The sequence below is a fragment of the Pristis pectinata genome, chromosome 11 (genome assembly GCF_009764475.1).
Source record: "Pristis pectinata isolate sPriPec2 chromosome 11, sPriPec2.1.pri, whole genome shotgun sequence".
NCBI lineage: Eukaryota > Metazoa > Chordata > Chondrichthyes > Rhinopristiformes > Pristidae > Pristis > Pristis pectinata.
Genome location: NC_067415.1, coordinates 69,602,804 through 69,619,088, shown reverse-complemented (window position 1 = coordinate 69,619,088; position 16,285 = coordinate 69,602,804).

Sequence of the window (16,285 nt, the reverse complement as noted above, 5' to 3'; positions counted from 1 at the left end):
ACTTGATCCAAATGACACTACTTTATATTAAACACTTACAATATCCTCTGACCTCAGATATGAATTCCTATCATAAAAGAACTCAAGAAACTCCACTACAAGCAAAAACTTTGCAGAACTCTTTTAAAGTCTTTCACAGTCAGCAATTTAGGATCCCTTAACTCTTCTGCTTAGGTAGCCAACCACATTTTTGGATAACTTCTGTGATTAGCTTCTCTTCTTGTCTCTCCATCTTTTATCAAACCTTCCATCCGGTTATTGGAGGATTATTATGCTTTCTCTCTCTTGCATGTATTTCAATCATGTTATAGAAAAGCATGAAATCTGTCTTGGGACCTATGGGTCATTTAAAGATTCTGATCAAAACGTGAAGCTTGTATCTCTGTATTCCAACAAACAAGCTTGTCCAAACTCTTCATTCACTTTATCTTCCATTTTAACTCATTGCTTGTGGCTTAAGTTTAGATGCTTTTAACATTTACTACAGGATATGTTCTTCACTGCACTATTTCTAAAGTAAAGTTTTGCTCTCATTACCTATTTAAGTATTCTGACCATAGGTATTGAACATAATTTTTTATAAAATTAAAATTAACCCATGGTTACCAGTACATTGTACTTAATATCCTATTATCAGCAAAACGCAAAAAAACCCTGTAAATTTGACAAGTTTCCATTTCGGTTAGGCAGTCAACTAGATTGACCACAGGACCACCTGCAGCAAACAGTCTGCTGGAGGAACTCTGGGGGAAAAGGAATTGTTGACATTTCGGGTTGAGACCCCGCATCAGGACTGAGAGTGGAACGCGGAGAAGGCCAGTATAAAGAGGAGAGGGACCACCTATTGGATGGGAAAGCTGGCAACAGGAGCCCATTTCCCAGGGATTATTAGGAACGTTTTATTTGAGGGTGGGGGAGGTGAAGCAGCAATGAGGATGAGAAACGAGAATGGGGATTGGGAGTTGCATATCGGTGTGTGTGTCATCTCTTGCAAGGACAGGAGGGTTGAGGACAGGATTTGGAGGGCAATAGGTCATTGGTTGGTATAATATGAGAGGTACCGTATACTATAAGAAAGAACATAGAACATAGAACACTACAGCACGGTACAGGCCCTTCGGCCCACAATGTTGCGCCGACATTTTATCCTGCTCTAAGATCTATCTAACCCTTCCCTCCCACATAGCCCCTTATTTTTCTATCATTCATGTGTCTATCTAAGAGTCTCTTAAATGTCCCTAATGTATCTGCCCCCACAACTTCTGCCGGCAGTGTGTTCCACGCACCCACCACTCTCTGTGTAAAAAACTTACCCCTGACATCCCTTTATACCTTCCTCCAATCACCTTAAAATTATGTCCCCTCGTGTTAGCCAAAGGTTTACAAACACAGAAACTTCATTTGCTGTAGCTGCCTCTTCCCATCTTATTTATATGGTGGGCATCCTAAATTCTGGGAAAACCAGGCCATTGAGTTTAAATTTAAATCAGCCTTCCAAATGCACAGTGGGAGACTGATCTAATTATTATTAAAGATACTGCTTCTGCAAGAGAAAAAAGCATGCAAACACAGCAACGTAGCATCTTAAATTTATCAACCCAATGGTTGGGCCATTCCAGGTTTTAACGTTTAACGTTTAACGTTTTAATTTGAAAGTAACCCTCACCTCACACCATCCCACATTATGTTAACCCCAAACCACATTTTCTTTTATGCTTGTTTAACACTGATCATTTATAACCATTGAAAAAACTGAAATAATGAACCAAAGTGCCATCTGAGCAGCTGGTTTTTATCTCTGTGACCACATGAAGCTGGAAATCCCAAGCAAGACTGTACAAATGCAGAAATCCCAAACTTCTACACAGCTAACTCTTGGTAATTTTCTGAATGCACTCTGATGTCTGACTCTTCACAGAATGCAAACTTCCACAGAATTTCCAGCACTTTTATTGGCAACAACAGAGATAAGTTACAAATAGTTTACACAGTTTTTGATTTAACTTCAATGTGTTTAAATGTTTTAAGTGTTTTCTAGTATGGTTGTTTTAATATTTTTAATTCATGTTTTAATTTTTTTTCATGTTTCTTTTTTTTTACAAATTAAATGTTTAAATTTTAATCATTTTGCATGTTTGTTTGAACATTCAAGTTCTTTGACAATTGTGACAATAGGTTTAGCCTGGAGACATGGCTTCACCAGCCGTCAAAAAATTTCTGTGGGATTACCCTGCACTGCCTGGCAGCCTTTTTGTGGATGTTTGCCTTGAGGGACCCTGGGTAAGAGCAAATTTATCAGGTGGACAACGGCTGGTGAATGCTTCCTGAAGACCGAAAGTGATTGAATTCTCTCTGTGGTCATTTAAAATCAGAAAATATGTTCACTTCTGAATATGATAAAGGCACATCTTTAAACTTTATGTGCATACTCATGCATGGAGCTAGACATACTACTAAACAAGGTGCCAGGGTCAGAGATGTCTCAGATAGAGTCCACTGCATTCTTAAGGGGAGGGTGAGCATCCAGAAAGAGCAGACGATATGGGAAAGTTTTTAGTTGGGGGAGGGCTATTTACGATGGTATTAGAAACTTGGGAGCATAAATTGGGAACAGATGTTCTCAGGGAAATGCTCAGCAAACACGTGGAGGCTGTTTAGGGAACATATACATGGGGTTCTGGACAGGTTTGTCCCACTGAAATGAGGAAAGGATGGTAGGATTAAGGAACCATGGCTGACAAGAGAGGTGAAACATTTAGTCAAGAGGGAGAAGGAAGCATACTTAAGGTTTAGGAAGCAAAAATCAGGCAGGGCTCTTGAGAATTATAAGGTAGCCAGGAAGGAGCTTAAGAAGGGACTGAGGAGAGGTAAAAGGGAACATGAGAAGGCCTTGGTGAGTAGAATTAAGGAAAACCCCAAGGCATTCTACACGTACATGAAGAACAGGAGGATGACTAGAGTGAGAGTAGGACCGTTCAGGGATAGAGGAGGAAACATGTGCCTGGAGACAGAGGAGGTGAGGGAGGTCCTTAATGAATACTTTGATTTAGTGTTCATGAGGGAGAGGGACTTTGATAAATGTGACGTCAGCGTAGAACAGACTAATGTGCTGGAGCATGTCGAGGTTAAGAAAGAGGTAGTGTTGGAGCTTCTGAAAAACATTAGGATAGATAAGTCCCCGGGGTCAGATGGAGTATACCCCAGGTTATTACGGGAAGACATTGCTGGGGCATTGACAATGATCCTTGAGTCCTCCCTGGCCACAGGAGTGGTACCAAAGTATTAGAGGATGGCAAATGTTATTGCCTTGTTCAAGAAAGTTAAGAGGAGTAATCCTGGGAATTATAGACCAGTAAGTCTTACATCAGTGGTGGGCAAGCTATTGGAGAGGACTGTTAGGGATAGGATTTACGAGCATTTGGAGAAACACAGTCTTATTAGGGCTAGTCAGCATGGCTTTGTGAAGGGCAGCTTGTGCCTCGTGATGAAGGTAGAGTAGCGGATGTGGTGTAAATGGACTTTATTAAGGCATTTTACAAGGTTCCCCGTGGTAGGCTCATCCAGAAATTCATGGGGCATAGGATCCATGAAGACTTATTTGCATGGATTTTGAAATGGCTTGCCCACAGAAGGCAGAGGGTGGTAGTAGATAGAGTGAATTCTGCCTGGAGGTCCGTGACTAGTTGTGTTCCACAGAGATCTGTTCTGGGACTCCTGCTCTTTGTGATTATTATAAATGACTTGAATGAAGAAGTAGAGGAGTGGATTAGTGAGTTAGCAGATGAAATGAAGGTTGGAGGTGATGTGGATAGTGTAGAAGGCTGTTGTAGGTTACAACGGGACATAGACAGAATGCAGAGTTGGTCGGAGAAGTGGCAGATGGAGTTCAATTAGGTAAAGTGTGAAGTGATACACTTTGGAACAATGAACTTGAAGATAAAGTACAAGGTTAATGGCAGGATTCTTAGCAGTGTGGAGGAACAGAGGGATGTTGGGGGTCTAAGTCTATAGATCCCTCAAAGTTGCCGTGCAAGTTGATAGGGTGGTTAAGAAGGCATATGGTGTGCTGGCCTTCATTAGTCAGGGGATTGAGTTCAAGAGGTAATGTTGCAGCTCTGTAAAACTCTGGTTAGATCACCCTTAGAGTATTGTGTTCAGTTCTGGTCACCTCATTATAGGAAGGATGTGGAAGCTTTAGAGAGGGTGCAGAGGAGATTTACCAGGATGCTGCCTGGATTAGAGAACATGTCTTATGAGGAAAGGTTGAGCGAGTTAGGGCTTTTCTTTTTGCAACGATGGAGGATGAGAGGCGACTTGATAGAGGTGTATAAGATTATGAGGGGCATAGAGAGAGTGGACAGCCAGCACCTTTTCTCCAGGGTGGCAATGGCCAATACCAGAGGACATCCATTTGTCAGAGGAGGAAAGTTTAGTGGGGAGGTGTCAGAGGTGGTAGGTGACTGCAATGCACTGCTGGGGGTGGTGGTAGAGGCTGATACAATAGGGACATTTAGAAGGCTCTGAGATAGGCACATGGATGTAAGAAAAAATGGAGGGCAATGGACTGTTTAGGAGGGAAGGGTTAGATTGATCAAAGAGTAGGCACTTCTATAGGTTGGCACAACATAATAGGCCGAAGGGCCTGCACTGTGCTGTACTGTTTATGTTCTATGTTCTATATTGTAATGACATTATTTACTTAACTGATATCATTTACTTTACTGCTTTTGGGAAGACTCACCCTTAGCTTTGCTCATGAAGATTCAATGACTTTCTAAGAACAAGGCTAGTTTGCCAAATAATGTTCGAGTATTGAGCCAGTATTGGCCTCTGGGAGGATGAAGGAGTGAGAATGAGGTCTGTTGGCATATATTATTGCCTCTATAACTTGTGGTGTTTTGGGTTGGGGTGTGGGATAAGGAAAAGATACTAGATTTGGAACTTGGGGTTAGTCCTCTGGACTGAAGGGTGTATCTGGGAGTTCAGGTATTGGATATATTCTTCTCACTCTTCCACTGCTTCATCTTGTCATTCTTCTTGTCCTCCAATGACTTTGCAACTACAAATCAATAAGCTAGTGATGAGGGCTGTGCAACATAAGGAGAGAGCAACAAACTTTGAGAGCCACTATCTAAGACACACCAGACTAATTCAAACAGCATCCATTGTGATTGCTGCCCAATAATGGTTTTTGACCATTGACTAGCTCACATGTTATCAATAAACAGTGGAGTGCATCAAATACAGTTATGGGTCTAGACAACATTCTAGCTGCAGTAAAGAAGACTTGTGATCTGGAACTAGCTGTGCCTCCAACCAGCCTATTCCAGTACAGTTTCATCACTGACATCCACATCAATGTGGATAATTGGCCAGGTGTGCCCTGTTCACAAAATGAAACAGGATAAATTCAGTCCAGTTAATGACTGCTCAGCGTACTTTCAACCATCAGTAAAGTGACAGATGGCATCATCATCATTGTCATCAAGCTGCACTTTCTCACCAATGACCTGGGTACCAATGTCCAGTTTGAGTATTGTCAGGATCACACAACCCCAGACCTGATCACAGTCTTGGTCCAAACGTGAACCAAAGAGCTAAACTCCAGAAGAGAAGTGAGACATCAAGACAGCATTTAACCATGTATGGAATTAATGGACCCTGGTAAAACTGACACTAAAGGGCATTAAGGGGAAAACACTCCATTCATTGGAATCATTCCTCACCCCCGTACAAGGGGAATATGGTTGAGGTTGTTGGAGTCCAAATATCCCAGCCCCAAGACATCACTGCAGGAACTCCTCAAAGCAATGTCCTAGGCCCACGCATCTACAACTGCTTCATTAATGACCTTCCTTCTATCACAAGGCCAAAAGTGAGAATGTTCATTGATGCACAACATTCAGTTCCATTTGCAACTCCTTAGCAAATAACCCAGTCCATGTTTGTACCAATATTCAGGTATGTGCTGATGTGATAGGTAACATTCACACTGAGTGCTAGACAATGACCACCTCCAAGAAGAGAAAGTCTAACAAGTCACATTCAATGATATTACATCAACAAGCCTCCTGTCATCAATATCCTGGGGGACACCACTGACTACTAGCTCACTGAGAACAGCAACCTAAGTACCATGACTGCAAAAGCAAGTTAGAGGTATCCTGAAGTATCCTGTAGCATGTGACCTACCTTCTGATGTCCCAAAGCTTTGTCATCATTTACAATGCACAAGTCAAAAGTGTTACGGAATGTGCTCCATGTGCATGCTAAGTGCTGGTCCAACAAAACTCAAGAAATGCAACACCATCCAGGACAAAGTAGCCCACTTGATTTGTATACAAAACATTAATTCCCTCCACCACTGCTACACAATAGCTGCATTGTGCATAACTTACCTAATGCTCTGCAATTACTTGTCTGTCTTCCCAAACTTGCAGCTTCTATGACCAAGAAGGACAAGGGCTTCAGCCACATGGGAACACCAATACCCACAGGTTTCTATGCAAGTTGAACACTATCCTGAACTGTATCAATGTTCTTTCATTATCAAGCTACATCCTGGAACTCTCTGTCCATTAGTGCCAGGAACACTGCAATGACTCACCACATCACTGAGGGCAGTTGTGAATGAACAATAAGTGCTGAGCTTGTCAGATTGCAACAATGGATGAAAATAAAATAATGCACAGTATCTAGTCACACACCGTTTGCATCTAATGGGGGTAGAATCGCTTCCAGTTACTAAACTTCTCCAATTTAATATGTGACACTCTCAAAGCAACATGATCACATTGAAAAATAGCCAGTGCCTTTAGGAATTCTCCAATCCTGATGACACTGTGTGCTTCCTCTGTCTGTTGCTTGTTTGCAGGGTGTTATATATTCAGCTCTATACCTTCCTGATGTGAAATTGCATGTCAAGATGATAAGTATAGTTAGTATTTTCATTTCTGATATGGAAGAAATCCAACTGGTTAACTTCATGCCCATTATCACCTGACCACCCCTGACAAAAGGTCCTCACATAGTACTACAGTTACAATTGCATCTGGAGCGTGTGGCAGGACTTCTTTATTAGATCTCAGGCAGCTGACAAGTTGTTCCTTGCTAAGGTGGATATTGCTCCTTGAATTGCTCCTGGGAGACCTTGTAGGATTCGAAGGCCACAGACAGAGGTGAGAGTGGAAGTGGGATGGGAAATTAACATAGTGTGGCGACTCACCGTTTAGTCGGGCGAACCGGCTCGGCAGTTGGGTCGCGCGGCGTTGGAGCGACGAGGCCCAAGATGGCGGCGGGCCTCGTCTTTCCGAGCAACGGGGAGAACCCGCGCGCGGGAAAGTCTTGATGACGTAGTACTTACGTCAATGCCGGTTTTTTGGGCGGGAACATTCTCCCTTAAAGGGCCCGCGCAAGGCGGGAAAATAAACCAGTTCTTGTTTGGCAATCCTCCGACTAGTGTCTTGTTTTATTCTGCGGTAGCAACCGCTACAATAGAAAAGTACAGCACAGGAACAGGCTTTTTGGCCCACAATGTCTGAGCTGAACATGATGCTGAATTAAACTTATTTTCTTCTGCCTGCATATCCCTCCATTCCCTGTATATCCATGTGACTATCTAACAGCTTCTTAAATACCAATTAAAGTGGCAGACAATTAGAAACTCAAGATACTTCTGCGGATTGAGTGCAGGTGCTCTACATTGCGATCACCCAATCTGTATTTGGATTCTCCAATGCAGAGGAAGCCACTTCTCTCCTTTTGGCATTTCAAAGGACTTGCTCCTTTCGTACCTCCCTGGTGTGCTCTGCAGTCCCTGTTTACTGCTCCCCATTATATGGTACTTCCCCATGCAACCACAGGAGGTGTAATACCTGTCCTTTCACCTCTTCCCTTCCTACCATCCAGAGACCCAAACAGTCATTCCAGGCAAAACAGTGATTTACTTGCCCTCCTTCTCATCTAGTGTACAAGAATGAGTACTCATGATGTGGCCAATGAGAAGCAACACCTCATCTTCCTTCTGGGCATGTTGCAGCCTGCAGGACTCAATACTAGGTTCTTCAACTCTAGATAATTTGCTCTTTCTTTCTGTTGATTTCAGGACTGCCCAATTTTTTTTTGCCTGCTATGCCTCTGTTCCTGTTTTCTTTCATTTGTTTACTCTGACCTGCTGGAAACTCCCTAGATTTTACTACATTAGCAACACAGACAAAGGACCTGAACAGCTTTGATCTGAAAAGTTAATTGTTTTTTCCCCGCAGATGCTGCCTGACCTGCTGAGCTTTTCCAGCGTTTTCTGTTTTTTTTATGGCAGACAATGTGATTTGAACTACAAATAATCTACACTGAAGACATACAACATTAGCACAGATTGGTCTCTGGTATGTCAAGAAAGGGCATTATACAAACAAATTTTGAAATTATGGTAAACACACAGACCTTCAACCAATACAACCAATCTCTTAAATCCAGTACATTTTCTATAGCCTCAAACATTGCACAGAGAAGTGATTTTTTTAACTGAATTTTCACAGTAATGAACTGATTCATTCCTTGTGTATGATTTTTGTTTTCTTTTCTAAACATTAACAAAGAAACTGAATTAACATATTTTACTGTTCACAGGTGCTACCTTTCAGGTGGGTTTCCTATGTGCTGAATTCACAACAGAAAAATACAACTGATGATGTATTTACATAAATGTCATCACTTGCCTGAAGTAAAACCTTTGAGAATTCAATCTCCAGTTTAATTCAAGGTTTTTTTTTGTGAAACACAAAGCAGCTGAAATTTTCACTGTGTGAGGAGAGAGGCTGCTGCTTCAGTCTTGCCAATTAACAGATTATGTGCATGAAAATTCTGAATATTGTGCATTCTCAGGGTACAGAGATGTGATTGAAAACATTGATAGTACAGAATCAGGCCATTTGGCCCAGCTGATCAATGTTAGAATATTTGAATGACAATAAAAAGTGACAGAGAGATGATAACAAAGAATATTAGTGGTTGTAACTGCAAGCAAATGTTGACATTGCAATATTGCAATTCACTTTGGAAACATTTACACAGAGAGTTGCAACAGAGTGCAGTCCTCTGTGAGATTTTTAATGTATATAGTAAATACAAATTACAAAAGATCCATTATGAAAATAGTATGGGAATAGATAATATAATGCAGAAAATGTTAGCCTTTTATCTCTGATGGCTTGGTTTCAAACTAACAAATGGATTGAAAGAATATCTCCTTTCAATTTTGTTTAGTTAGAAATACCTGACCAACTGAATCAGAAATCTATTTTAATTATAGTCCTCAATTTGGAAGCATAAAAATGAATAAATATGAAAAACACCCTAAACGCTAATCAACACCAGTGAGCTTCATAATAATCATTGAATATTTGAGTGGTTTGTTGCTGGAGTGTGGCCTGTCTTCTAAAATAGAGCTGACAGATGAACCAGCCTGTGGCACATTTTGAGTGCTGAACAATGTTCAAACCTCCCAGCACCAACAATCTAACTGTTCAAATCCCATGGATACCCATAGGCCATAAGCTTAACTAGCAGAGCAGTAAGCTATTTCCCCTAATAGTTTAAAGCACAAGTATATAATAACATACATTATTCAGGCTGTATTTTCTGGGGCTACATTTTATGTAAGTTTCTCCTATTTTCCAACTATATTTCTGCTGCCTTGTCCAAATAATCTCGGTAGCTGAAAACATAGCCAGCTTCCCGACACTTGCAATTAATCACATCAGGGTCACCAAGGGATCATTCACTGTTCTTCCCTCCCGCTGGAAGAAGATGAACCTTCCATTTGTTTCTCCTTCCCACCAGATTCAGCAAAGAAAAAGAGAGGAGGGACATTGATAACAATCAGCATCCACATGCTTACTTTATTGTTTGACAACTCTTTTAAGTTGTCATAAATTTCTTTGTTCTATTTCTCCCTTTCCTCCTTCTGTCAAAAACCTTAACTTTCTGTTAGAGTGCAGTTCATTGATGTTGATCATTTTTGATGCCTTGCTCAAGTGGTAGGTTATTAATGTGTATTACTTGACAGTGAATGTTCATACACTATTTGACCATTAGGAGAATTCAGTCTTGGCCTCATATAATGCCTTCACCCTGGAGAGTCGTGTTCTAATTGGATGTATTCCTATTATTTCATTACCTGAAATCCCATCTCCCACCAACATGCTGCCACACTTCTGACATTGGTTGCCCAATGCTTCCACCCCTAGGGCACACCATCTGCCCATGTCAATTAGAAAATGAACAAGCTCTTCTTGACATAATTGACTATCAAACAATTTTGAATTCCAAATTCTTATATTCATATTACAGTATAGACAGACTTTGAAAGAAAATGAAAATAATTATGATTACTATCAACACTGTTTCTGAAGATTATTCTTTAATTCTGGAGGATCCATCACCATCCTACAGAGGGGTGACTGACCTCCTACATCTACTCCTGATCACTTTCCAGATATGACACACTGTATGGTGATGAGAAACAAGAATTATGACCACTGATTTTGTCCTCCATTCCCAACTGAGAAATTTGAAGGCCAATCTTGGCATCTTTATCCGCACTGCAATCAGCTAGGAACTGAGCAGTTAACCATGCAATGGAAATAGTTTGGATGGCTCAACCACACATATAATAAACTGGTAAAGCCGTCAGGAAAACTAAAATTGGTTTCTAATTTGTCATTTGGAATTAATTGCTCAGCAGTTCATTTTCGGAGGAAATGTATGTTATTATATACGAGCTTATTAGGGGAAATAGCTCACTGCTCGGCTAGTTAATATGCAAATTCATATACATGAATTTTGAAGTTACCCTTGATAAATTTCTTGGTTTAATCAATTAGTTGTTACTTTATGTACCAGCCGATATGATAAATTCTATTCAGTAAAATTTTATATCACTCCAGTGTGATCTGAATTTCTCTCACTGTTTGGTAATATTATGACCAGAAGTACTTCTTTGCCCTTGAATGTTGACATAAATCTGTCAAATCCAAGCTGTATACTGCACTTATGACCAATTGCACTGACCTGAATTGACAGGAACAGCAATATTTTATATCGAGATAGAAAGCAAAGTTGGCAGCAAATTCTGGTTATGTGCATGGAGTGACAGAGTAAAATCTTTATCGTATCTCTATACCTCAACCAAAACTCAAACAGCAATGTGGGGCACTATCTTCATAACATAATTTCCAGGAAGGGATTTTCAACATGTCTTCTGATTCCATTTTGCAACATATTCTGAAACAATAAGTGTCGATTTTCTTCTTATCATGAATATTCTCAAATTTCACATTGGTTCAAGGTAGACAGAGAAAGTGCCAGGAGAACAACAGGCTGAGTCCTCACTTATTAAAACTTATGTTTCAGTATTCCTCCACTTCTGACAAGGGAGACTGTAACTCTCACTAAATCTCAGTCAACTGCCTTGAAATAAGATTCAGATTGTACCTCCAGGATGGTTTTTAATTCACCTACTTTCCACCTTCCCAAATGAATGTCTATATAATAGAGACATTTAATGTTGTTAGATGTTGCTGGAAAGCAGAGTGAAATTATAAGAAGCACTTAAAAATTGCCATGTGGCTGGGCTGCTGAAGACTTGCTGTATAAATTTGTTCTGATTTCCTTTTATCTCTCTTTTCTCTGAGTTTTAACACATAATTCTTGACAAATGGCAGAATAGTATTTTTCTTGCATATTCCAATAGTTTCTTCCATTTTGAAAAGGAAAAAAAGGAGAAAGAAGGTTAATCTAGGCAAACCAGTCTGATCAGGCACCTTAGCAACCTCTAATCCCCAACCACAGGTATCCACACTGTGACATCAGTAGGTTTCAGATTCAGATTGGCTTATTGTCATATACATCTGGGTGCAATGAAATTCCTTGCTCATGTGAAGTTTATAAAGTAAACATCATCCCTGGTAACAATAATAGTTTCTCCTCCACATTGCTGTTTAGTAATGTCAGTAAACAAGATAGACTTTGAGCTAAACATCCTTTATTGATGGCTAACAACAACCAACTAATGACAGTGCCTGATACAACCATGTATTAAAGAATGATAGCATGGTACATTTCAAAGTGTATACACATATTCAATATTTACTAAACACATCTTCATGTCCACTAACCTGATTGCACTAATGCAAAACTCTTGACAAGCAAGGCTTAAGAAGGCAGGGTTTGCTTAATAGGGTAGTAGTAACATGCTATCCCTGGTTCCAAAGCACACAACTATGGTGACTTCTATTGCAAATAGAAGTGAAAACCACAACAACATTAACTTTCAATGCCACTGGTTATTTTTAGGCAACACTGGGAATACTTATATTATCAATCGTCAATTATCCACTGTTGCATGAAGTCTGTTTATATGACCCTAGAATACACATTTGACCACATTTTCCCAAGTGCTGCATTTGTTCAATGGCTTCTGCATCATTATCTGTGAGAACATAATCTGTATTGACCTCAGGAAAATATATCACTTCACTAGCACATGGGTAAATCGTTACCTCTACAGTATGTTCAAGTCTGGGTTTCTTATAGTGTGAGGATTATTTCATTCAGCATAACTTTCTTATTGATGAATGAATTAATAATCCAGGGTAGACAAATTACAGAAAGCAAGGGCAGGAAATGTAGTGACAGTTGAGACACTGAAGATCATTTTACCTTTGAATATAGGTTGGGATGTTATGTTGCAGTTGTGCAAGACGTTGGTGAGGCTGCATCTGTAATATTGTGTTCAGTTTTGGTCACCCCATGATAGGGAAGATGTCATTAAACTGGAAAGAGTGCAGGAAAGATTTATGAGGATATGACTGAGACTTGAGGGACTGAGTTATGGAGAGAGCTTGAGCAGGTTGAGACTTTTTTTACTGGAGCATAGGAGAATGAGGGGTGGTATTATAAAGGTGTATAAAATCATGAAGGACATAGATAGGGTTAATGCGCACAGTCTTTTTCCCAGGAATGGGGAATCAAGAACTAGAGGGTATAGGTTTAAGATGAGAAGAGAGAGACTTAATAGAACCTGAGGGGTAATTTTTTCACCCAGAGGGTGGCCAGTGCATGGAATGAGCTGCCAAAGGAAGTGATTGAGGCAGGTACATTAAGAACATTCAAAAGGTACTTGGACAGGTAAATGGATGGGAAAGGTTTAGAGGAATATGGGCCAAACACAAGCAAATAGGACTAGTTTAGATGGGAATCTTGGTCAGCATGGCCCAGTTGGGTTGAAGGACCCATTTCCGTGCTGTATGACTCTATGGCTCTTGGTTGGCTGCCATTTTACACCAATCCAATAATTCGTTGCCCTTGAAATCAATGGGGGATAATATTGATCTTAATTAGGATGGCCAGTCAACACAAAATAATCAGCAAAACTTTGCTTTGTGTTTGGATGAAGGGTCATAGATCTGAAATATTAACTCTGTTTCTTTGTTCTCAGATGCTGCCTAACCTGTTTAACATTATATTCATCTTACTCTGTTGCTACACCAGTCTTCCAGTGATATTCGTGCTTTTCACCATATGTCTAATGTTAGTCTCCATTACACAATAACTTCTAAGACCAGTTCAAATATGTTTGTTATCTGCTTCCATCTATTTCCCCACATTTCTTTAAGTCAGTGTGCACTTATAGCTTCCATACTAGCAATTAATTTATCCACTGCGATAAATAACAAGAGTAATAATCATTTTGGTAGATTTTGGACGAGGGATAGACAGAAAGCACGGGCCACCCATTCTGTGCCACTGTCGAAAGGCTCAGGTTGTTTAGAAGGCTGGGCCACAATTCATTATGAATGTTGAGCTGTGACAGGATCAGCATTGATAGGTTGCTCATTCACTGGGGCAAGACAGAAAAGGTAAGGGTTAGCCAAGAAATCTAGTAGCTCTGACTGTTAGCTGAGCTAGAAGCCAGGATTTAAAGAAGAATGGAGATGATCACAAGGTAGGTTAAGGGCATATCTCCAACTCACACCTGAACCAGGCAAGTGCATAGATTGCCCTGACAATAATGGCTGATAGGGAGGGTATGCAGGAATGGAGCCATTGACTGAATCCTGCATTTGGGGAAATGTCATCAACTGGGTGTATTAGACTCATAAGAGTTCAATTGAGATCACCATACAGACAGAACTTTTACAACAGTGTGGAATTGAAAATTATTGCTTTAGTATTTTTAAAATTCCATTTGCAATATCGTAACTTTTATTGATGGCTTTGGATCTAGAAACTGGATTTGTTAACAGATTCACTAGCTGCAATAGATTTTATTTTGTTTCCAAAATTCTTTGCAATCTTCCAATAAAATCTTAGTCATTGTTAAAATTGGCATTAAATATTTGCTGTATTTTGAAGTACGAGTTGCTGTTTTTGTAGAACCTCCTATTATATATCAAAAATGTGACTGATCTCACATCAACAACTACAATGTTCTGAGACTAACTGACTTCATCAAGATAGCACCTAACATTACCCAAGGAAGAAAAATCTCAATAGATCTGTTAAGAAAAGTAAATTCAATTCCTCGAAACAGTGGAGAGAGACAGACTGTGAAATACTGGTGAGTAAGGAAATTAGCGAAATGGACCTTCCTAATGTTCACAAAAATCTGATCGCCGACCAAGTTCCACACCTAAGTGGATAGATATTATTGGAATGGAAAATAACAACACAAATGTAAGGAAGAAGTCAATGGCAGGTAGCGAACCCTGAGCAAATCTTTTGCTGATTCCGAGCAACTCTGAACAAAAGAGGATATAAAATTAATGTAATGGGCTGAAGCAAAGTTTTAAGCATAGTAGAGCAGGCAACACCCGAATGATCAGTATCATGTAGTAAACTATTAATGGTAAACAAAGGTCACACACTGCTGAACCAAGTAAACAGCAAAGATGACCCACCCACCCTTTCTACATTTTAACAATTTTTATACCAGGTATTAGTACAACTTGAACACTTTTGGATCAGCCAGTTTTTATACATGAAATGTTTTTCCACTGATCGCTGAATCAATACGATTTGTTTTACATTTGTTTTTCCCCAATGTGCTGAATTTCATCTCCACATCAAGCAAAGTGCACATTTCTCAATGTTTTCTCCCAAGTATTCAGAGGTGTCAAGAACTTCTATTTATCAGTGACAGAGGTGATCTCCCCCACAATAGTTATCTGAAATTCTGCCATCCTTCGGCAGCTGAAATCATGATGCCTAACATGCACTAAAATAACAAATCATTAAAAGTAGGAGAGATGTGAAACTTGTTTTTTAAAGAAAGCATGATCTGGATGATTGCGTGCTATAAAAAGCAAATAGCAAAACCATGTGACCTTCCTTCTTCCTTATTGTGTCAAGCATTAGGTCTTCTCTATGCGCATTGAACTACAATTCATTAAGTGGAAATCAAGAACACAAGAAAACCCAACAAGATAGGTCAGGAATAAGTCACTCAGCCCCTCTAGTCTGCTCCGCCTTTCAATATGATCTTGGCTGAACTGTGCTGGCCTCAACTTCTGTTCCGTATCAGTTCCCCAAAAGCCACAATTCCTCAATATTTCAAATATTTAGCTATCTCCACCTTGAATATGTCTAAAGGTCTGACCTCTACCACCCTTGGGGGCAGAGAATTCCATACAACTAGGTTTTAAATGACCAGCTCCTTATTTTGTAGCTTGTCCTTGTCATCCTTGTCTGTGACTCTCCCACTAGAGGAAAAATCTCAACATCTACTCTGTCAAGACCCCTTAAGGTCTTATAAATTTGAAAAGGGTCGCCCCTTATTCTTCTAAACTTCAAGGAATGCAAACCCAAACTGTCTAACCTCTCTATTTAATGTTAAAGTTAAATTAAATTTGAATTCTTATTCCAGGATTTAGCCTGGTGAGTCTCTTTTGGGCTGTGGGAATTCAGGAAGACCTCCAGTGTCCCTGATGACTAACCTGAGAGAAATGCATCCGGCTGCAGCTCCTTACTGACCGCATTAGGGGACTGGAGATGGAGCTGGATGAACTCTGGATCATTTGGGAAATTGAGGAAATGATAGGCAGGAGTTACAGGGAGGCAGTCACACCTAGGGTGCAGGATGCAGGTAGCTGGGTGACTGTCAGGAGAGGGAAAGGGAATAGGCAGTCAGTACAGGGTATCACTGTGGCCGTTCCCCTCAATAACAAGTGTATCGTTTTGGATACCGTTGGGGGGAACAACCCACTAGAAGAAAGCCACAGCGGCC